The 24,726-nt window shown below is 39.9% G+C and overlaps 2 long non-coding RNA genes and 1 pseudogene across 8 annotated transcripts; 2 read left to right on the top strand and 1 right to left on the bottom strand.

The window, feature by feature from the left end:
• The first annotated feature begins 293 nt into the window (after positions 1 to 293).
• On the top strand, positions 294 to 10,030 carry LOC148879740 (uncharacterized). 4 transcript variants are annotated; one of them, XR_016104317.1, is made up of 4 exons: positions 294 to 656; positions 1,819 to 2,220; positions 9,485 to 9,613; positions 9,694 to 10,030. It is a non-coding gene; the product is annotated as an uncharacterized LOC148879740 (long non-coding RNA). The 4 variants fall into 4 exon arrangements; XR_016104319.1 differs by having other exon boundaries at positions 339 to 656; positions 1,942 to 2,220; XR_016104316.1 differs by having other exon boundaries at positions 341 to 787.
• Positions 10,031 to 10,806: 776 nt separating this feature from the next.
• On the top strand, positions 10,807 to 24,326 carry LOC148879738 (uncharacterized). 4 transcript variants are annotated; one of them, XR_016104313.1, is made up of 6 exons: positions 10,938 to 11,070; positions 11,155 to 11,197; positions 11,279 to 11,579; positions 11,675 to 11,906; positions 22,499 to 22,567; positions 24,040 to 24,326. It is a non-coding gene; the product is annotated as an uncharacterized LOC148879738 (long non-coding RNA). The 4 variants fall into 4 exon arrangements; XR_016104314.1 differs by lacking the exon at positions 11,155 to 11,197 and having other exon boundaries at positions 10,807 to 11,070; XR_016104312.1 differs by lacking the exon at positions 22,499 to 22,567 and having other exon boundaries at positions 10,811 to 11,070; positions 11,675 to 11,949.
• LOC148879739 (auxin response factor 19 pseudogene) lies at positions 13,977 to 16,082 on the bottom strand (annotated as a pseudogene).
• Positions 24,327 to 24,726: the final 400 nt, after the last annotated feature.

Raw genomic sequence — 24,726 nt, 5'->3', positions numbered from 1 at the left:
TCTGAGAAATCAGTCAAAAATCGATTATTGAAATCAGCCCTTTTCAGGGATCACCTTTTCTAGTGATTTCTTGATTTTTAACTGATTCTTAATCAGCCCTTGAAAAGCAGTACTAAACAAACTCAAAGCCGATTTCTCAAAAATCAACTTACATGGCATAAATGATGCCAATACTACGAAAAAAAAAAAAAAAAAAAAACGCTTCTAGTGGTAGTTCAAGAAGTGGCTATAGACTGGTTGCCGCTAATAATACTAATATATAGTGGCAGTCGTTTAAAACCGCTACTAAAAACATTGTTGCTTGTGGATAAAAGGGTGGCACCAAATTTCCTTTTCTCCTCTCCTAAATAAATCCCTAAACATCGCTCTCTCTCTCTCTCTCATTTTTTTCCTGCTCTCTCTATCTTGCTCGCTCACTTTCTCTCTCTCTCTCTCTCTCTCTCTCTCTCTCTCTCTCTCTCATTTTTTCCTGCTCTCTCTATCTTGCTCGCTCACTCTCTCTCTCTCTCTCTCTCCTTTTTCACAACCAAAGAATGACCTCGGTCAAATTTTCTCACAACCAAATGGGAACCAAAGGGAGACCTTGATCTTAACTTTCTCACAACCAGAGAATGACCTTGGTCTGGATTTTCTCACAACCGGATGGCAACCAAAGGGTAACCTCAATCTCGGCTTTCTCAGAACCAAATAGACAACCAGATATCGACATTAACATGCGAGACTCTCTCTTTCCCTCTCTATGTTCATTGTGTAGATGCTTCTGGAACTTATTCAGTTGAATGTGAATGTTAGTGATTTCTTAACTTTTGTAGGTTTAGATCCTTTTGTTTGTTTATATTGATTCTTTCTATTTAATATGTTTGAATTTTTTTTATGATAATTAAGTCAGTAGTAGGTATAAAACATACATTAGAAGTAATCACATTTAATGATGTATCAAGTCTGGTGAATTTGAATCACAACCCTAACAATGATCTTCTTTCATAGTTTTGTTTTCTCCAAGTGTTAAATTTGAGGTGATCTCCAGATTTCAATAATAATAGTTCATATAGAATTGAAGTTCTTTATTTCTTATTATTTCATGGCACAGAGATTAACTACCATGTAAATGTCATCATTTTAAGGGACAATTGTAGTTCCTTGTATTATATACCCAAAACATTTTGGAGTTGGAACATACGTAAACTAGGTTTCTAGAAATGTCATCATTTTTGGGTTTGCTATGTTCTAGAAATGTCATCATTTTGAGTTTTATCCCTAGAATAGAGTGCAAAGGAAGAAAATATCTCCTAAAGAACAACCATTTAATAATTTACACGTTGGAAGGGAGTATGGACTTGCTTCAGCTAAAGAGTATATAAAGAATAAGATGTTTTACACTATACAAATTTGCATTTGTACTCTTCCTCAACTCAACCTAAACAATACAAGGAAAACAAATTAATTAGAATAAAAGGAAGAAATACAATAAAATATATATCCCATGTTGAGTACAAAGAACAACCATGAGAACTTGAAATAGTAGTTGTGTATAGGTTCTCATTTTAAAACTAGATTTCAATGTCAGAGTAATTGTGAGTAGACTTAAGTCTTTTTTAGATTGTTTTGGAGTTTGTTTAGATTTAATAAGATTATTATTAGGTATTTAGTGTTGTATTGAGAATTAGATTCTATATTTGAGTGTCCTAGCATGCTTGTCTTAATTTTAAAGCAGTGTACTTTGTTCCCTAATTCAGAATTTCAGATCCTTAATTCCCCTTGTTTAGCATCAAATACACTATAGTATGATTTTTTTTCCTTGAATCTCACAAAGCATAGTGCTGAAAACTGGGCAAGCCAAACCCAAGTTGATCTATGGGATGTTCTAGTCACCCAAATACTCACACCAACAATGTTGATGAGAAAGCTCATATAAGCAATAAAATCGGTTTGTTAATGAAGGAAGATGATTATGAATGGCTCCATATGGTGAAGCTTACCTTAGAGGAGTTTTCTCCATATCAAATAAAGGATTAATTACTACAAAAGTTACTGAAGAGAAGTCGCATGCATGGCTTCTTTACAAGGTAATTGAAGATGAAAAAGGCCCTAGTGTGTTAGATAAGGAAGGGCACAGTGTGCTACATTTGAGTGGCTGCTCCAACAGTAGCTGCAGGTGTTAGTATCAATCTCCGTGATGAGTGGTTGGACTGCACTTCACTAGGCATCATTTTATGGCAAGTAAGGACCTTTAAATGCATTTTGTTGTCTATTTATAAAATATGGTTATCTTTTTGTAGCCATTATGTTGTTGCTTTATCTCCAAATAGCTAACTTAAGAGTTGAGATAGGAAGAAATTCCATGCGCATGCTGAAGCAATCTTTTGAAAACTGTATTAAGTGTCGAACCAGAAAGGAACTTGATTGTATTTTCATTAATAGCCTATGTTTCAACCATAAAACTATAAATGAGCTTATTTTATTATTTAGTTATTTTTTGTCATTAATAGCCTAATTGATAGATTGTCTAACTCATATTAACATTATGGTTATGAAGAAGAGTTAACAACATTAACTTTTAATCAAATTGAATTTCCTTCTTTTGTATGACCTTTTTCAGCATTAATTCTAATATGCATGCAAATTTCCCAAGGATCCTACTTTGTCATATTTGTGGACTATTGTTGTTTTTGTTAAAGGAAAAAATAGAACAAAATAAATATACCCAATTAACTTGTTTTGTGCTTAATGAGGTAGTACTGGTTAATAAAATCTTGAAATGCATCATATGACATCCATGGGTTTGTTGGTGAAAGCTTACTGTTTGGATATATTGGATCAATTGTCTAAAATTAAACATTACATGGGTCTAAACCATGGGTTGGTCATTGTTTGAACTATGGGTCTGGTCCACAGTTCCGAACCATGTTCTGGACCATGGGTCTGACTCATGGTCTGGATCATGTTCTGAGCCACCCACAGGTCTGAACCATGTTCTGGACAATGGTTCTTCCCCTCCCTCTCTCACATTTATGTGTTAGGCTCCTTGAAAACAAGATCCAAATCTTCGATGGTTGTGGCATTGAGAGTGAATGGCAAAACAAGATTCATGTAGAATTTATAAAAAAAAAAAGCAAGATTCATGTACTTGGCTCCATGCAGTCCAGAAAAATGTTTAACTGAGTTGAATTGAGATTCAGATCCAAATCTTATTGCTCAAGAAGAAGTTTTAACATTTCTTGAGTTTTCAAAACTTAGAAAACTTGATAGCAAGCAATTCCTGCATACTTGTGCAAGAATTCAACATCCAAATCTTATTGCATTACTATCATTCAAACATACTATTGTGAGTAGGAATTCAACATAGACACTTGCATATACCTGCATAAGGATCCATTGGATCATTGTCCTCATAGAGAGTACATGGGATGAAACCATAGTTATGGAGATACACAACTGATGAATAAAGTACACGATTGACTTGCAAATGAAACCCTTTATGAACATGAAGGGGATTTCAACTAAGAAATATGCCAGACAATGGGTTCCTTGGTTACCTTGATCAAGCTAGTTTTTTTGTCCAGATCATATTTCACCTTACCCCCTTTTCCTATTTCAACCATCTGCAAGAATTGGAAGTTTCTTTAGTAAAACCCAATAAGCAGAATGAGCCTCATCCGCCATAAAACTCAAAATTTTGACCCCCCGGTAAAAACTTAGTAGAAAATTAAAACCTTTTATGTCAACACATACAAGAAGATTGCATTCTTTAACCTTTTTTATGATGGAAGAAAACGTTTATTACAAGAATTGCAATACATGAATATTAATCACATATCATCATGAAACCGAGGTTTCAGAGATCAATCAATCAAGTATAGTATCCTTGCACAGTTAAAAATTGTTGGAGCTCCAGGTCCTGAATCCAAAGATACAACACAATAAGTTGTGATGTCATTATATTGGCACAGACAATTGAAAGATTAAGCACTAAGAATTCCATGTTTCATTTTGAATACTGATGAGGGAAGATTTGGCCCTCCAGTGAAATTGTGACACGTGGCACCTCGTGACAACTAGGAAAACACCCAGCCAACAAATTTACGAAGTTGGTGACCCACCCCGGGCACCGGTCTGGCCGGCCTGGTGCAACCTGCGTGACCTGCATGGCGCGCACACGCGGTCTGCGCGAACTGCGCACGGCACGCGCGAGCTGCGTGCGGCCTGCGCGAGTTGCGTGCGGCGTGCAGCCTGTGCGACCTGGCCGACCTGGACCAGCCTAGCGCATGATCCGGCCAAGGCGCCCACCAACGAACCTGGCCTAGACACTGACCCACCGACTAACACAGGCGCCTACTTGATGACCTGGTCTAGACACTGACCCGCCGATTGACACAGGCGCCGACCTGGCCTAGACACTGACCCGCCAACTGACGTAGGCACCCCTTTGACAACCCGGCCCAGGCGCCGACCTGGCCGCCTGACACAAGCGCCAGCCTGACGACCTCGAGGAGTTCACCACCGTACCCCGGTTCTGACAGGATGCGACAAGTCTTACCGTTTGGAGGCTTTTCACCCACCTAACCCGCGAGGACTCCGGTATATAAAGACCTCACCCCCCAGGACCTCTGATTCTGTTCTCGTAGGTCCTTCAGCTCCCGCCGCCTACAAAGAGGAGGAAAAGATGGAGTTCTCGCAGGTCTCTCAGCTCCCGCCACCTACAAAGAGGAGGAAAAGATGAAGTTCTTGCAGGTCCCTCATCTCCTGCAGCCTACAAAGGAAAGAAGACCACCTCATGTTGAAGGCAGTCGGATTGCGCCGCACCAGGGAGCTCCAGCATTCTCTAAGGCATCGGCCACCTAGTAGGCAGCCCGCCACTAGGCAGTTCGCCATCAGGCAGTTCGCCACCAGGGAGTTCACCAGGCAATTCGCCACCAGGCAGTTTGCCACCAGGCAGTTCACCCCCAGGCAGTTCGCCACCAGGCAGTTCGCCACTCGGTAGTTCGTCACCAAGTAGCTCTCCACCAGGGAGCTCACCACCAAGCAGTTCGCCACCAAGCAGTTCTCCCCCAGGGAGTTCGCCACCAAGTAGCTCATCACCAAGGCACGCCACCACCGGGTCAAATAACAAGGTACTTAGCCAAAGAATTTTACATCACAAATAAAGATTGATTGAATAATTCTGAAGTAATGCCATGTAGCATTGAAATCAAGTAATGTCATGTAGCATTGAAATCACGTACCTATCTCAAGATCATGCCAGGGGTGTGCAGCAACTACCCTCCTAGACATGGATTAGGGTATCCTTTCATTGAGAGGAGGATGCAGCTGTTGGATTGATCCAATTGCCTTGTTTGGAGTCTCAATAGGTGGAGTCATAATTGCAAGTCTGCAAGTCTGCAACTCTCAATAGGTCAACTGTTTTAAATGTTTGTTTAAGTTCATTTTCCATAACATTTTCTAAAGGAGAAAAAAAATATTTGTAGAAATTGGTTTGCAAGCTATTTCATCAAATGGATACACAAATGAAGACAAAATTACTAATAAGGCTCACATAAAACAAGTAATACAAATCCAAGAATGTAATCATTGAAATCATAAATGAACAAGAAACATGAAAGAGAAGTCTCCAACGATTGTTAACCCATTGTATTTGTTAAGTAAGTATAGATAATTCTAAATGATGGCCAAGCCTCTTGAAGATCCATGACTTTTATATACTGATGTAAACATTATAGATAAGAAGATAAACAAATTTACTACACTATGAATGAAGTATATATGAAATACTTATTAACTATGACAAGGAGGCAACTCATTTTAATTAATTTTATTTTGTTAAAAACATAAATAATTCCTTTGAGTGGAGGGGTTGCTAGAGGAATAGCTTAGAGGAGTTTTCCTCCTACACTACATGGTGAGTAATAGCTTCAAGCTCATCTAATTACATAACTGAGTAGAATTCCTTTGTTCAATATCATGTAGTAAGAATTCTGATGGAGGAAGATTTGTCCTAACCTCTTGACCACCCAACACGTGAAAGCAACCGAGGGTGACCTGGCAGAAGCAACAGCTCGGCACGGCAGTGCGCTCAAGGTGCGAGCTCCGAAAGGAGGAATTAGCGGTCCGAGCTCCCCAAAAGGAGCCCGAGCTCTCCCTTTGACCCCGAGCCTTACGAAGAGTGCAAAGGGCAACAACCCGAACTGGCCCACCCTAGGGTAGTTCGGGCCACACTTCTATTCGAACTCAAGACTTTACCTCGCATACCACTCCAGCACTTCGTCTCTAGACCGCCGTACTGAACAAGCGTACCTGATACCAAAGGAGTGTGTATCCTAAGACGGTGCACTTGACTGACTTAGGATCTGACGCTTGACAACCGCACTTCAACGGCCACCTGCCACCGCCACCTCCAGTTACAGAGATGGCTCCGATAAAGAGAGCAGTGGCGGTTGTCTGCCCCAGCAGAGGTGATGACACCCGAACTGGCAGAAGTGCAGAGGTAATGATACTCGACCTGACAGGAGCTTGGGAGTGAGTGCGCAAAGTGGTTATAAAAGGCTCCCTTCCCTCCAAGGAGAAAGGTACGTGATAACTTTGCGCCATCTGGTTTTTTATCTTGCCTTTGAGGAAATACTAATTTGAGCTTCGGAGCATTCTTACCGGGTTCCTCCCCGGAGACTACTCGCTTGCTTCCCTGTTTCAGGCACCTTTTGCTCCAGTCAGAGGCAAGATCGTTGACAACTAGGACCGACCGGATTGCGCTCCATCAAATTCCTTTCATCTTCTCTATGTTCATAATGATAGCTAGTCTGGAACAATATAATTTTTACCCATTTGTTTCAAAAGATCCAATCACTTCTCAAATGACCTAGTAAACAACCTATTGTTAGGTTAAGGTAAAAATTTTTCCCATAGGGGTGTTTCTATCTGTTTAAAGTCTTTGCATTTAACTTTTTTCCCTGTTTCTCCTATCTGTGATCAATCCTTTGATTGCTAGAAGCTAGTATCTCATGGTAAAATATTTACTCCTATTAATATTATTCCTTTCATTTGGAATCTAATCTAGGCAAAAGCAAGTATATAATCTATAGTGTGATAATATGGTTCCTTTTGGGTGGACAATAGGTCTTCCAACAATACAACAATATCTTACTAATTATGAGTTGCTTAGCTCAGAGGAGAATGTTCAAATTCCTTGACTAGGTAGAGCATGAGTTGGCAAGCACCAATAGTAGAAGAGATGATCTGAGTTTTACATCCAACCAACAGGGTAACATCATCCCAAGCATTAGATAACAAATGAGTTAATTTTAGGTTAAAAAGTCGTCATCTAAAATGGATGGAGATTTATTCTGCAAACGCAAGGTTGTTTAGCTTCTGTGATTGCTAATAGTTGAGTTAGTATGTATATTTTGTGAACAAAGATTCCTTTACAGGTTTTTATTAACCTAATAGCATTTGAATATTGAACCGGCTTATAGACATGACATGAGAGGCGTGTTTCTTCATAAAGATAAAAAGAAACCAATCTTAACCCATATATGATTGAAAACGTGGGCTATCTATCATAGAATGGAAACAAAACATGTGAGAAAAGTTTCAAAGAAAAGAGTTTAAGTCGAATTTTAGGAAGAAGAATTCTTCAGTAAACAATTAAGGGAAAATTCGTAACAAGAGAACTGCCTTAGCCTTCCCTTAACTACTCTTTATATAGGCTTATGCCCTTATGACTCCTATTCCTTATCTAAAAGCATTCCTTAATAGAATCCTACTAAAAGTTCTTTAAAAAGAAAGTCTTAATCTAAGAAAACACTTCAAAATAAAATCCTATTAAAATCCTTCAAAAGGAGAGTCCTCATTTAATATAAATTCAAAATAATGCGATCTTAGTAAAAACTAACTAAGATGGGAACTTTGTGATGGCACCAACTTGGTAAAAACATACTAAGATATAATTTCTGTGATGATGCTATCTTGGTAAATATTTACTAAGTTGGGCCGGTGGCGTCATTTCTGTTTCTTATGTGTCTTGGAATGGTCCCAATTTGCATAAAACTTATCAGCCTTCTCCTATATTGCATCACTATCATCTTTTGATTTGAGGTTTTATTTGTACTAAATCCGAATTTCTGATTGGATTTGGATCAAGAATCCTGTCAACTTGACTTGAGTCTAAAGTGACTTCCAATCAATCCATGGGGCCTGTTACCAACTAGAGCCAGGATCTTGAGGAGACATAAGAAGGCCCAACAGTCTCTTGGATACCAGTTAATGACTACCCATATCAAAATTTTAGGCTAATAGAACAAATTTTCATTAATTTTTGAGTTGCATTAGGATGTGGATTTACGATTGATTCTAACAAAGATAAGAGAGCATATAAAATCTACTCTTACAGTAGCTAAACAGGACTTTATTGATTGTCCTTAAGCCATGCTCGTTCGCAGGTAAATATGCATGGGGGAAAGCCATGCTCGTACGCAGGTAAATATGTTCTTTTTGCATTAAGCAATAAGCCCCATAGTAAAATTATCCTTTCATGGGTAAAACTTACCCATCTCCTAGGTGGGTAAGTAAATTTCCCAGTTTGAAGAAATTTTCACAAAACACGATGGGCCCATTTTACCCATTTTAATAGTTACTTTTGTGGATAGAAATGTCATTTTATTATTTACCTAGGAATCCTAAAAAACAAAAGAACATGGGTAAATGCACTTACCCAAGTAAATATTTCCTAGGTAAGTGCAATAAATGCATTGTTACAAACAAACAAGGCCTTAGTACTAGAAAAATTAATCCCCAAACTAAATCTTATTTGATATCTCCATCTTAGCAAAGGAAAATCATTATTTTTGGCCAATTTGTTGAAAGGACATTCCAAGAACAAATTGCATAATCTTATATCAACATCATCAACCCATCAAACCACCCTGCAAGAGAACATGCATGTACAAGGCATAAGGAAATTACATGGCATCATTAGTCTAGAACCACAATATTTACTCAAGTCTATTGTCTAGAGGGTATAGCTCTAGGCTGGAAAATTAAGGGCTATTTGGACAAGTCCAAATTGCTGCATTCTTATATCCTTCAATCCTCTGGACCATCAACTAGATTAGTCAGATTAGCCTTGTCTAAGATGGTATGTGAAGATGAAGCCTTGAGTGGGGTAGGGTTACTTTCAGTTGTCATCCAAGGGGCTGAAGATGTTTGAGGGAAAGTATCACAACAACCGTTACACTCTTATCCATTTTAGAGGGGAGCAGAAGGAAACTTGGATTAGAATTTTGCCTTTATTCTGAACTATGCATGAAATAAACTGTGCTCACTAGGAAGTTTCAAGTTAAGATGATTCTTATGGTTCATTTATGTTTAGAATTCTCATCAAGCATCAACTTGTTAATGCGCTTTCAAATTACATTGTCTTTCTTATTGCAATTAATTAAGTTGTGTTTTGAAGTATTCTCTTCATCTAATTTGTGTCTAATATTATTTGCTACAGATGATGAGGAAAACTCGGGACCCATGTTGGAATGAAAAATTCCAGTTCATGCTAGACCAGGTCCCTTTAAATGAAAAGCTCCATATTAAAGTCATTGGTAAGCGAACAGGCCTAGGTTTCAGAGGAAAGGTAAAACGATCATCCATTAATGTTATAATTCCTATACTTCACAATCTTTTGGTCTTGAATCACCTCTTTGTGTTATATAGGAATCACTGGGACATGTGGACATCAATCTTATAGACATTGTGAACAATGTCTAGCAATAGTTCAAGTGGCTATTTGAGAGAAGAGTCAATCGCAAGGAATATAAAGCAAGACCGCCTATTGTTTTAGATAACTTTGTGCAAGAATTATGTAAATAAGTATGGGTTTTGAGGGGAGTCAACCAATCGCAAGTGTTTTGAGTTTTGAGAATGGACGATGAAATTTGTATTAGGGAATGTATCAATTTGAAACTAAGATGTATTAATTTGTGATTCAAATGTATTATTTATTTTTTGGTAGAAAAATATTTTGAATGGAAAATGGATGTTTTAATTTGAATTTGTATTTCATTATGAATATAGACAAAACAGGTTTCCCAATGATGCCTCCACCATTTTGATGAGTTGCCATAATTGCCAAAAATTAAAAAATGTAATAAATGAAAAACTATTAAAAATAGAGGTTTCTTAATGTGAGCATTGATGAAGACTTCACATCTCCGCCCCACAGCACATCCCGCTGTTTATTATAATATGTCCCGATGATAGTACTAATCCATATGATGTCATCATTGGGAGATGTTCACAATACATGGCGGGATGTGCTGTGGGGCATTTGTGGGATGGCTTCTTGTGGGGTGGAGATGTAATCTCATTGATGGAACAGTTGGTAGAATATGTATGGATGTAACTGTTGTCTTCCAAGTATTGTGATGAGATTGACTTCCATTAGGGTAAGCCCATGCCCACATTGTTCCAATTGCCTTTGTGCAACTTTGCATTGGGAATATATCTCCATGAAATAAGGCACACAAGTAGATATTACCAGCGAATTACAAGAAAAATGGGCTAACCCGGCGGTTTAGAGCTAGCTTTGTGACCGCCGCTATAGGGGAGCGGAAAAAGATTGCCGTCTGCATTTGTTTTAGAAGCTGATGCAGCGGTTTATTCTAATATATTCCGCGGATTTTACATTGAACCGGTCTAATCTTACAACGAACCGGAGGATTTTACAACGAACCGGTCTAACGCAGGGCGGCAAAAAATTTGTGGGGTTTTGCAGTCCAAAAGTCCCAATTTTTTTTTTTTTTATTTTTCCCGCGCGAAGTCTTTCCTGTTCGAAGATGGAAGATTAGAAGGTTCTCTTTCCAGAGAGAACCTTGCAGAGAATTTTCGAAGAAGACAAGCTTCTTCACGAGAAAGAAAAATAGCAGATCCTACAGGTGTGGGGATGATAAACGTCCTCTCAATGAGTTACTCGTTTCGCAGCTTGGAGCTGAGCATCCCAATGGCCGCTGCAACATTTCCCTGTGCAAGATCTTTGGTAACCACTGGAACCAAGAAAGGAGAAGGTTTCCAAGTGGAGCAGAGAATAATTTGGTAAGTCATTCAGATTGAAACTCCTAGAGACCAATTCCTTTGAGCAAGAACAAAATAAGATGTTTTTTATTTGCTTTCTAGCAGAAACGAACGGTTATTGGGAATAATGGGGAATATAAGCGAATAGGTAACGAACTGGAATCAGAACCGAGCCAGTTTCTTCTATGTAGTTTAGGTTGGTCTTTAATTTGTTTATTGATTGCTGCAGCAACTCCCTCATGATTGTGGAAGCACAAGAACGCAACTATTTCATGTGGAAATCTGCAGAGGACAGAGTGCCATCTTCTTTATTTCTAGAGTATCTCTTTCCTTGGGGAGCTCTGTTGTAGAGGCTGTTTGGCGATCTATCCATCGTCCAGTAAGGAGATATTAATATTGTTTTCTTTTATGACATCTAAGATGGATCATCCGATATCAAATTTCATCTGCTTCTTTTATACCAATGGTACCCCCTCAACGCTGCGCTTGGGTGTTCATTCCTAATTTTCATCCTAATGGCCCCATTCTTGGTAAGCAGAATCCTTCCTAAGTATCTTCATCATTTACACTTGATGTCTATTATGTTTTTATTAAAATTAATATGAAAATCCTTCTATGTTCACAGGGAAAAAGGAACAAGAAACTCTTGTCGTTACCATTCTATTGCTCCTCTCCTCTCTGTTATATTATCCACTCTTACAGTCTTTCTGACTAGAGCAGATAAGCATGGAATTAAGATACTAAAACACATAAAAGGAGGCATCAATCCAAGTTCAGCTAAGCAATTACAGGTCAATGGCCCACATGTCGGAGAAGTTGCCAAAACTGGGTCGATTTATGCAATTCTAGCTCTCGCGGTGGGTGCTTTTTTTATCAATGGAGATTGGTCATCTTGCTGTGGTATCATTTTCAACTCCCATTAACAAATCAAACAATATGAACCTCATATTGATCTTTGGAAGAAATTAGGTTTGTGGGTGGGGTCAATGATTCCACCCAAAACATCCACCTTCAATAGTTCACTGATTGGTAGGACCTGATGTAGCATATGGATGATTGTGTTCTTTTATTTTTAAGGTAGGCAAAATTACTGTGACTGGATAATCCAGTTGACAAAGGCAGGCTACTTTGTCAACGTCAAATTTGGTGGCCCCAACTGTCAATTTATCCTTCTTTTTCTTTTGGGTTTTATTCATTGAGGCAGCTGGGATTTAAGACTACTTGAGGGTTACTTTTAATTTATTTTTCTTTATTTTTCGGAGTGAAGTAACACCCAACCAACCTCTTGTTGGCATAGATTCCTTCTAATACCAATCAGAGAGACAAAATTTGATCCATATCTTATAGATGAGCATTTTTTAAGATTGTGGGTTGATCATGGTGGGGGATACTACAGGTAACCATATCCATTGTGGGTTGATCCTTCTTAAATCAAGAAGGATTAAAAAATGTGTATCCAGAAGCATGAGATAATGTAAAAAAAAAAGAATCAGTAAAAGCTTGGAGACACTTGGACAAGGAGAACAAACTTTTCTATGATTTACTGGCTCTTTGTTGTATGTTTTGAAATTCATGAAGTTTTCTCATATTCCGCTTTTTAATTCCATTTCTGAACAGAAAGCTGGCTAAACACTGTATATCTGAACAAATTTAGTCATGGGTCCCTCTAGGGTTGCTGCCCCTTGGTGTCACGGGGGTAATTGTTGAAGCCCCATGCAACACTTGGATGGGGCGAGTAAGCCTAAGCAACAAAGCAAACACACACAAAAGGCAACAAAATGGCACACGAATTAGCAAAAGGCTACTTGTATTGCATTAATAGGCGACAAGCACAAACACATAGTTCAGTGTCGAGGGGATCTCGTGCTTAACTTTTACATGCTTATGAACTCACTTGACTAACTACCTCCCCTCAAAGAGTACGTTAAGCTTTTGGGGGAGTGACAATAAGAAACATAAAAAAGGTGAAAAATCATACTATAGTATTACAATAATGCCATTGGCAATCCCCCATGCAAAAGTACATGCATAGCCCACCCATGACACACACTTGGACATTGGAGTGGCGGTTGTAGGCACGATGGATGGCACTTGATGACGCGACGAAGAGAACACTTGTTACAGTCTCCCCCACTCAATTCAGTCTTCGTCCTCGAAGACTAGCTTTTGCTTGAGGCTTCGATCTGCTGCTGATGAAGGAAGGTTCTCCAGTTGCTCCACGAAGTTTATCTCTTCCAAGGCCCGGGCATGATGGGTGGAAGTCTTCAAGGTGTTTTGGATGGTGGGAAAATGTTATGGGCCCCGGAATAGGATCGCGTCACGGGTTAGTCCACGGGGAAAAGATCCTGTTTTCCCTTGTTCCTCCCCTTCCTAGTTGAACCTATCTTGGCGTCCTAGAGGGTGATTTGTCCAAGAAATCACCGAACTCTCCTTTTACTCTCTTTCTTAACCGAAAATTTGATATCCTCATTCAATAATGGGATCTCCTTAAATAGAAGATTACAAGAGTCCTAATCAAAGGGAGTCTCCTTGCTGAATAGGGAGACTTCTAGTTCTATCTTGCTAAGGATAAGATAAGCTAATCCTAATCTGATAAGCTACTAACAAGATAAGATAAGAGCAATAGAATAAGATAAGAACAAGCAAGATGATCTAATCTAATTTGGATGAGACTGCTGTTGCCGAACTGGGTAGGATGAGAATCATCGAATCACTGCTGCTGTTGGCAGTGGGTCAGGTTCCTGTTGCTGTCGGCGGCGATGGTATGTCTTCCTGAGGAATGCGTCCATAATATTACTCCTCTCCTGGACTAAGAGCTTGTCCTCAAGCCCAAACTCCAGATATGTGGCTTGGAACTCTGTCAATGGGATCCATGTGGCTTCGGCCGATGGTAAGCTACACCATTCCACCAAGACTTCAAGAACTCCTCAATTGAAACAAGAGCGGATGACAACTTTAGGTTGGGGAATCAGTTTGCCATCTTTCAGGGGTGGCAGGGAGGAGACTTGGTTCGGAGGAACACCTGTAAATGGCTTCAGCAAGGAGATGTGGAAGACATCATGAATCCGGCTGGTCTCTAGCAGTTCTAGCTGATAGGCCACACTGCCAATCCGTCGTAGAACCTTGAAGGGCCCATAGAACTTAGGGGCCGGTTTCGGGGCAACTATACTGGGACTAGTAATAACTGCTCGGAGAAGCTGCTGTTGCTGTTGTTGATCATGTTGTTGCTTCTGCTGCTGTAGTTGTTGCTGTTGTTGGTTGTTTGGCTGTTGTGGCTGAGGGTGTTGCTACTGTTGTGGACCAATAAGTCTGCTGCTGCTGTTGAGGCCATGATAGGGGTTGTAGTTGTAACTGATGAACTTGTGAGTTATATTGATTTAGTTTTGGAATATTGAACTGGAAATTTGGTGCAGACAAGCTGTAGGCTTGAAAGTTTAGCATTTTAGAGGGGTTATTGGTGCTAAGATTATTATGGAGTGCAGAAGAGGAAACCATGGATGGGAAGAATCCTGACTGAGCAATTGAAAACTGAGGATTCTGTTGCATATTCATCCACTGGATCAGACTCAAGCCAGGGAAGATTGGGCTCTGAGTATCCTTCATGCCAAAATCATCTACAAGCCAAGGCATTGCCCTCTTGAAAACATTCTCTACGTCAGATTCACTATCTGTCATCCCTGATTGTCTAGGGAATTTTGACCTGAAAAATGGAGGTGGGCAAATGTAGAATGGAGTTACAACAGGCTCAATATCCCAAATTGAAACTCGGCTTGGATGTTCACCAACTGTTGACTCATCCCATCCAACCTGAAGGTTGCGCCATTGTGAATTTTTCCATCTCACAGGATCCAAATCACTGATACCCGTTATTGTCCCCATGTATCTGCGTACCTTTGATTCCTCAGTCCCAAACATCATCCTACATCTCATCCCAAGAGAAGCTTGGGTGTACATTGCTTTATTATATTTTGATAACGGAATTACAAATTCTGAAGGAATGGCCCTTGGGTTATAAAATATTGTAAATGGACTGTTATTTGCAGCAGCATGGGCGGCGGCAACAAGAATTCCAATATGCATGCTATCACTAGATATGACTGATGACGAAAGGGTTGGTTGCTGTCTGCTTGCACGCCTTGTACCCAGGCGAAGCTGTGACTTTTCATTTCTTATAAAAAGAACATAATCACCAGCAAAGAGTCCTTTTGTGCTAACAAACACACTCCAACCTGTAGTCAGCAAGTGTCTTTTTCGTTGACCACGATAGATATGTCTGAATGTCCATGCAACATCATGCAAATCTCTCGCTATTAGTTCCTGGGCTGGGGGTTGCATTGAAAAATCTAGAGGTGGGAAGATCTTCTCTGTTGCCCGATGAGTTACAAAAAATCCACCGTGAGTGCTCGTATCACTAGCTATAAGTGTTTTGCAAAAGAACTCAGTGGGTTGCTTGCTTTGCTTGAGCCCCATGTCCGATGCCAATAATGCTTCCTTGTCATATTTATTTACAGGTTGAAGAGCCATTTGCGCATAAACCTCATCAGATTCAGGATCAACCTTATCCCTATCATCTGTTCGTTGATTCTGGAAAAACTGCTCGTAGCGATACAGCCAGCCTAAGGGGTCTTTGTTGCCGTTGTACGATGGGGATTCCAGCCTATTGTACTTGGGGATGACTGTGGCTACCGGGGCGATGACTTGCTGTTCGCCGGACAACTCCGTCAAGTCTGGTCGGCGGCTGTTTGTGGTTACAGCCCCTTCGGGATTCCTCTCCTTGTTAGAGAAATACGATTGCAACAAGCGTCGCAGCTCCTGGACATCGTCTTTGACCTCACGAACCTCCACGCTGGTTTTCACAAGCCTGTGCTCTAGTTCGTGGACCCTGGATGATAGCTGCTCCAGATCTCCCATGACGGTTGGCTCTGATACCAAGTTGTTATGAGACCGGGAATAGGATCGCGTCACGGGTCGGTCTACGGGGAAAAGCTCCTGTTTTCCCTTGTTCCTCCCCTTCCTAGTTGAACCTATCTTGGCGTCCTAGAGGGTGATTTGTCCAAGAGATCACCAAACTCTCCTTTTACTCTTTCTTGACTGGAAATTTGATATCCTCATTCAATAATGGGATTTCTTTAAATAGAAGATTACAAGAGTCCTAATCAAAGGGAGTCTCCTTGCTGAATAGGGAGACTTCTAGTTCTATCTTGCTAAGGATAAGATAAGCTAATCCTAATCTGATAAGCTACTAACAAGATAAGATAAGAGCAATAGAATAAGATAAGAACAAGCAAGACGATCTAATCTAATCTGGATGAGATTGTTGTTGCCGAATTGGGTAGGATGAGAATCATCGAATCACTGCTGTTGCTGGCGGTGGGTTAGGTTCCTGTTGCCGGCGGCGGCGATGGTACGTCTTCCCGAGGAATGCGTCCATAACAGAAAACCTATGGCTAGTCCCTACGATAAGTCCTTGCCTGGCTGCTTCAAGGTAGGATTTTGGTTGTTTTACTTTGGTGTTAGGAAGGTTTGTGGCCAGGGTTAGGTCAAAATGATATTTTGGATTGTTAGGGTGTTGGTTCCCATGCATTTTTTCCCAAGGGTGACTCACAGGGCTACTACGAGATTTAGCTTGAGGGATGATGTGAATGTGGTCCCTAAATGGCTTGGGTGGCACTCGCTCTCTCTGGTGGTTGTGGTAGTAGATGTGGGCAAAATTTGACACGTCCTTGGGTCTTCTGTTGGGCCCATCAATTGCAGGTGCTTGCGGCTTCTGCTGCGAAGTTGACTTTTGCTGATGTGGTTGGTGTTGAAGCTGATGCTGATGTTGGTGCTGAGGCGGCGTTGGCACTGACTTCTTTCGGCGTTGGCACTCACTTCTGGTTGCAATGGTGGTGGTTGTAAATCTCTTTGCCATCAAAGATTGAGGTTGGTGTTGGAGTTGCAAGGCTGAGATTTGCTTCTTCTTGGTGTTGGCTGTGGCGATCATGTTGACCATGCAAGGTGACTGCTTGTCCAAGATCATTAGGGTGTCAAGGTGAGGCGCCGGTGCTGCTTTCGCCTGTATTGTGAAGTCCATTCCAAGGACAACATCAAAATCATCTATGTGAACGACGGAGAGGTCAATCTCTTCATCCCAGGTACTGAGTTGTAGTCTTACTCGGCGAGCCATGCCTTTAGTAGGTTTGGCACCTGTGTTAATTGCTTTGAGCCAGCCGGACTCTTTGGAGACGGCCAAATTAAGTCACTTGGCCTCTGCAATGGATATGAAGTTGTGGGTGGCCCCCGTGTCAACTAGGGCCCTGGTTGGCCTCCCTTTAATGGTTACATCAACATACCTCAGTCCTCTTTTAACTGAGGCAGGCTGTTTGGAGGTAGCCTTTTTCTTCATCGTGGCATTGGAAAGTTGGAGGGCGCCCACTCTTGGCGCATGGGTACTCCATTCCCCATCACCCTGCTCATCATCACTTAGCTTGGCAATGAGGGCATTCAACTTTGCTCGCTTTGGGCAATTCCTGGTCAAGTGCTACTCCCCACAAATGTAGCAAGTGGGAGGACGGTTGGGTCTCCCTTGATATCTGTTGTTGTAGTAGCTTTGACTTCCTTGTGGTTGCTTCCCTTTGTGGTGCTCGACTGGTTTGTGGTTGAAGGGCTGCTTCTCCTTCGGGGGACTTGGTTGTCTATCTCCCCCACTCGAATGTGTGGTACGCAGGCTGGTTGGTCTGCTTCCTTCATCATCCGACAGTCTCAGTTCACTAAGTTGTTCGGCCACGGTCATGGCGGAGGCAAGGTCCTGAACATTACGTCGTTGGAGCTTGAGCTCGGCCCAAGGCTTTAGGCCATCCATGAAGTTGAACAATAGGTCCTTGTCTGACATATTGGTGACTTCTAATGTGAGTGCTGAAAACTCTTTGACATATTCGTGGAGAGAGTCGCCATGCTTGAGAGTCTTCATCTTGCGACGAGACTCCACGTTCTTTGGGTAGAAGTCTCTTCAGCTCTCGTTTAAAGTCATCCCAGGTATGGATAACACATGTACCGCGTTCTATGTCAACACACCTTCTGCGACACCACAGCATAGCGACATCAGTCAAATACATAGTAGCAGTACGCATCTGAGTCATTTCATCAATCACTTTGGCGGCGGCAAGGTACTGTTCTATTTGCCACATGAAGTTGTCAAGCTCTCATGCGTTGCGGGTACCCGAATAGGGAGTTGGCTCCCTAATCTTGATATGGGAGGGAGTATGTGCAAATGAAGTGCTGGCTGAATTAGCAACGACCCTCTTCAGGATTGCACATTTGACTTTGAGTTCCTCTAGCTGAGCTTGGATGCCGGAAGAGGAGGCACATGCAACGGACTTCATTGAGGCCCACTCCGCTCTCATTTCATCTAGTTGGGCCTGGACGACCATTGATGTGGAGGTGGTTCTTCTCCACGTTGCCCACTCTTCATCTCATCGAGCTGGGCTTGAAAATTGTCAAGCCTGTCTTGGACCTGCGAGTTGGAGGATCTTGCTTCTTGTTGGAGGAGCTTGCAAATTCCTTGAGCGTGCCATTGATTATGTCACAGACCTCGTCCACGACTCCACTCAAGCGACCTTCAATCTCGACCAGTGTACTGTCCATGGCTTCCATGTTTTGATGCAGCTCGTCTATCGAGTCTCGCATCTCACCTACAGTGGCTTCGCAACGCAGCATGCGCAACTCAACGGTTGCATGCTTGTTGGAAGATTTCTCACATTTGCTGGGCTTCGGTGCCTTGTCCTTGCCGATGTCGTCGCGGGCGCATCATCGGCCTCATGGGCTGTGGAGAGTCCATGCTCGATCTCCTCTACGATGTCCCTGTTGTGCTTCATGCTGTCACTCGCGTCGCGGGTCGAATGGCTTATAAGGAGCTCTTGCTTTGATACCAACTGTCACGGGGGTAATTGTTGAGGCCCCGTGCAGCACTTGGATGGGGCGAGTAAGCCTAAGCAACAAAGCAAACACACACAAAAGGCAACAAAATGGCACACAAATTAGCAAAAGGCTACTTGTATTGCATTAATAGGCGGCAAGCACAAGCACACAGTTTAGTGTCGAGGGGATCTCGTACTTAACCTTTACACGCTTATGAACTCACTCGACTACCTACCTCCCCTCAAAGAGTATGTTAAGCTTTTGGGGGAGTGACAATAAGAAACATAAAAAAGGTGAAAAATCATACTACAGTATTACAATAATGCCATTGGCAATCCCCCGTACAAAAGTACATGCATAGCCCACCCATGACACACACTTGGACACTGAAGTGGCGGCTGTAGGTACGATGGATGGCACTTGATGGCGCGATGAAGAGAACACTTGTTACATTGGGGCATTTAAAATACAAGGTAAACTCTTATCTTATTTCACTTTATAACAGTCTTTTTTAGAGGAAAAGGTAAGGTAAGACGCATTAAAGACAAGGGGGAAAAGGGGATAAAATGTACAAAAGATCATTAGAGGGGTCCCGGGTGATCCCATCCACATTCGAAGAGCAGAAAAAACCCAACCACAACACTCTACAAGATCAACAAGCTCAAAACTCAACAAAGGCCTGGATCAGCAACAAACATCACCTACCTGGGCCAACATAAGAGGGTAAAAGAGTTAAACCTCCCATGTCTTAGCTATATCCAATGGAATCATTAAAAAAATCTCCTTTGTCCTTGTTATATCATTAAAAAAAAGTCTCCCCTTCTACTTCAAATTTCTATCCTATTTCAAGCAACAATAATTGAAACCATGCAACTCCATCCACCTACTCATACTAGTTTCAGGTATATACCGGGATCTGTTGCACTTTTTCAGCACTTCCATGACAAGTTTATCTTGGTGCTTGAAATTTTTGATCTAGGTAGCGTTTTAGATTATTTGTCATACTAGTCCAAGATTCATAGTCCAAGTTTTTAAGGATCCAAAATTTCTGTTAATATTCTTGGGAACTAATACCACAATTTTAATGTACATAATACATATCCAAGTCATGTTCATCCATTTATAACTCATTTCACTTTCTACTTGGTTTCATTTTATTTGTCATTCTCCTAGCAAAAAAAAAAAAAAAAGCATGCCCTTACATATCCATGCTGCCTCATGTATAATATAACATATTTGTGTAAGTTGCAATTTAACTGGTCCGTTTAATCCATTTAATGTTCAGGTTTCAAAAATGTATTTGCTTGGACAACTTGTATAACTAACCTAATTTCTTCTTGAAATAGGAGGATGGTGCAAAAACAAGAAAAGTTATGTCTACTGGGATGTACTTTCTTGGTTTTCCTGTTTACCGGTTGGATCAAGCAGTCAACTTGGATCAGCTAGTCTACTGTGATTTGTGTTTCTAACAACAGGTTTTAGAACTAAATTATGTTAGAAATGAAATACAAGGTTTCATAATGCATAATGAAATACAAGTAGTGGTGCAACTTCAGTCAGGTTAGATACAATAAGACAGTGAATTGGGCCAGTCCAATCCAGCCCAAGTTGAGCAGGCTGGACAGTCCAATAATACAGTGAATTGGACATTTAGACCAGTCCAATCCAGTCCAGTTCTAATGGCTTGATGGTAGAGAGTTCTAACATGTCTAGCTAGATAGTGGGATAGTGGGACAGTCCAACAAGTATTGTTCTTGTTCTATATAGTTGATTTCAAAGAAAACAACTTTGAGAAGTTGAAATCCAGTTTTGGATGGACACAGATAAGATAGTCTTAATCCAGCACATATCTGGAATTAACATGCAAAAGGGTCCCTCAAGAATCTATGTTAAGTCAGAACTCAGAACCTTTTTCCCCTATATTGGAATATATTAGTATCAAACATTCTTATAACTAATATGATATTTTAAATAAGTGGTATAGAGGGAGGGTTAGAATCAGAAGAGAAGAAAAACAGAAAAAATATTTTAAATAAGTAGCACTTAATATGATATTTGATCTATATATTTGCCTCTTCTACAATATTACAAACTGGGTGATTTGCCAAATGAGATCCAAGTGTAGATGAAGTGTCAAGACATAAGAACACTTGTAACATTTGTAGCAATCAACATATTGGGATCTACAATAAAAGATTTTTCATAGTCATTGTATGTCTACAATATATATTTCTTGCCAGAAAAATCTTTGGCTTTTATCACTTAGCCATTTACAGGGCAATCCAAGCTTTTCTAGTTCTATCAGCACCAATATTGGAAAGGGCTCTTTTCAACCTTTCCAAAATTAGAAGAATCTAGGAACCTTGGGAATTAGAATAACAATGCTATAGCTGATGTTGTAAGCCTACAAAGAGACAACCTATGAATTGGCTAATTCAAAGATCATAACAACTAAAGACCATCATGCTCTGTTTGGTTTGATAGAAATTAAGAGAAACAGAAAGTTCAGGAATTTCACAAAATTCCTTTAAATTTCCTTAGCTTTCTGTTTCTTTCTTATCTTCTATCCCAATTTGGGGCTAAGTGCAAACAAATGTATAATATTCTGTGAGTTTTTTTGAAGCTTGAACTTTCAACCAAAATTTCTTGTAGGAGAAAGAAAGGGCATGTTGTTTTGAAATCATTGAGTATGTCAAATTTCTCCAACTTCAAGTCAAGGTATGGAACTTCAAGTTTAATCCATGTTTGAAACTTTAATCCTTATGGGTTTTAGCACCTTTTCTTGGGGAGGGGGGATGTATGGATCATCATCAAAAGTCACCTTTCTTCCCTATTTCTCTTATACTTCAATCCAATTTTCCCTCTTTCCAACTGGGAAAGAATCAAAGAGATGATAGTTCTGTGGTTGATGATGATGGGAGTGGTGACAGTGATGACATCTGCCATAGTCAGGCTAAATACATCCATTTTGAGTTTAAAACTTTTCACTTCTTATTAAATCAAAGTTATATTTTTTGTTGATCTTGCTCAGGTTTATCAAAGATTAGCCAAGGTTTGTGAAAGCTTCAATAAACCTCCTCTCAGATAAAATATCATTGCAGTCCCTTGATATTTTGATGCTTTGAGTCACTAGTCTGCTCTGTCTTAGTACTTAAAATATGCCACTTGAGGTGTTGAATTAACGTGTTTTATTTAAACAGTATTTTTCAGGCAAGCTTGTCTTTAGAGTGGACATTCTTTTACATTAGATTTTCTGGTGAATTAAAAGCAATGAATTTCTAAGATAGGGCAGGTAACTGATGTTAGCTTGAAAATGTCAGGAGAAATTGTGATGTTTAAGAAACATAGGGGAGGTTTATCAAATTTTCACAATTAGTGGAGGTTTCTTGACACCTACCAAGGGAACTGTGTCCCCCAAATATTGCCTAGAAACATTGGACATGGTAGTTAGAATCTGAGCTAAATTGTTCAAGTCTGAGTAAAACCTGCATATTTTAGACGACTGTTTAATTCCAATCAGTTTGGATGCTTAGTTATTCGATATGAGTTGCAGGTTTTAAGCATGAGTAGATTGGGTGCTGCAGGTGCAGTTGTTCCCCTCATCACAAAAGGTTAGGCTGAGGTATTACTTCTAGGCTGCCCTGAGGGGTAGCTCAATTGAACTCCATTTTGGAACTCTTACTAGAATAAATCTTAACTTATACTTATTTTTTCTTATTTTAGTAATTGTGTATATGGTTTTACAAACCTAAACTAAACGTTTCTTTTTAAGAACTTTCTGCCTATAAGAACTAATGTTTCAAGATCAGATTTCTAGTAATATGTTGATTGTATGGATGGTTGACATATCAAGGTTCCTAGGGTCTGTATTTACTATTGATTTATTAGCAAAGGTTGTACAATTTCTTAAGGAATCATACCATCAATTTAAAATAGTGCAAAAGCCCACTTTTCCCTTGTTGTCACTCTTCTTGCTTATTCTACTTTCTTAGATATGGCTAGTAATGTTAACAGAAATACCAGTAAGGCTAGAGTTTTCTGACCTTGTGTTCTACTTGTCTTAGAAGTTACAAACCTAGCGGAACATCAGGTTGATTTGTCAAGGTCTGTCATGCCACGGTCAAAACTGAGCCCGACAATGTATGCTACATATATTATAATATGATTCATTTTCCCATAAGGTTGAGTTAGGTTGGGTTCAACAAGTTGGATTGGGTCTAGCTATGGCTTGGACTAGGATCAGCTAAGGTTGGGACTTGGGACTAGGTTCAGTAAATTTAATTAGATTGGGTCGGGTTCAACTAGGTTTAGCTATGGTTGGGTTAAGTTGGACTGGGTTCAGGCAAGTTTAAATAGGTTGGATTGGGTTCAGCTAGGTTAGGTTGGGATCAGCTATGGTTGGGTTAAGTTGGACTATGTTCAGCTATGTTGGTTGAGCTTGGGTCTAATTAGGAAAGGTTGGGTTAAAATGAGTTTTATATAGTTAAGATACAAAAAGGAAATGAAATATAGTTATGATATCTCTCTTTATTGAAATTGCTTGGTAACTCTAGCTGGCACCAAATGATTTGAAGTTAGTAGGATTGCAAAGGAATCTGATTTGAATCTGATATACCTAGATGCAAATTTCATCTATTTATATTTGGAGTTGAATTAGATATTTTTTTTTATACTGTTTAAATCACACTTAAGGTTGGATCCAGATTGTGTACATCATTAATACATGGGAACTTAAAAATTTATAAATTGGAGGACATTTGGCATCTAACTTGAAGTTGACATCTAACTTGGGTTATATTAGGAAGTATTGATTTTATTAGCAATTTTTGTTGGCAACAATATTCCACTCTTTTCTGTTAAATTTTCTTATGCTTGAAGTTGACAAGTTTTAATACAATAATGTAAAACATTTAACTCTTCTAAACCATTTAAAGTTTATCTATCGCTTTCTCTTTGTTAGAAAGGACTTTTTTCTATCTTTTCATTGTTTTGTTTCTATACTTCATGCATCTAGGAAATATAATCTAGTCATAAAGAAGGTACTTGCTATCATTCAAAATGGATTAAAATACCTGTTCTATTCTGTTCTTGTAGGTCAGCAGATCCTACAAGTTTGGGCACAGTTAGAGTTGACATCTCAGAAAGGAATTGGAATGAACTTGTGAGAAAGGAATTTCAGAGCTCTTTGGTTGCTGGTGTTCCATTGACTATTGTTCTTGAGCCCACACAAGCACAATGCTATGATGTTTCTCATGTATTAATTTGTATTAGAGAACTTGTATTCATTTGAAATTTAACATGTATTAATTTCTAATTCAAATGTATTAATTTTTTTGGTAAGAAAATATTTGAATGGAAATAGATCTTTTAAATTGCATTCATTTTGTTTTTTGTACTGTTTTTATGTTAATTGGATAATTTAATTAAAAGTTTTTTTATTTAAATTGATTTTTATGCATTATCTATCATGAGACTTGTATTTAATAGGTGCCAAAAAATGTTGAAATCAAATTGATATAAATAATAAAAAATAAAAAAGAATCAAAGCCGGCGGTCATACAGCCGTCGCCTTAGACATAAAAGAGCTCTAAGGCGGTGGTCCTCCTGCTGCCTAAAAACGCTTGACACACCTAAGGTGGTGGTCCTGACCGCCACCTGAAAAGGGAAGCAACGTTTCGACAGAGCTAAGCCGGTGGTTTTGACATACTGCTGGCTTAGGAATGACTGAACTGTGTTGGACCGGTCCTCAAAGGTGGCGGTCTTGACCTAGGCCAGCAGTGG

The sequence above is a fragment of the Nelumbo lutea genome, chromosome 1, assembly GCF_056320005.1.
Source record: "Nelumbo lutea isolate HS-2025 chromosome 1, American lotus-T2T, whole genome shotgun sequence".
Classification (NCBI taxonomy): domain Eukaryota; kingdom Viridiplantae; phylum Streptophyta; class Magnoliopsida; order Proteales; family Nelumbonaceae; genus Nelumbo; species Nelumbo lutea.
The sequence above is the reverse complement of the archived record's forward strand: the minus strand, read 5'-3'. Positions and strand labels throughout refer to the sequence as shown.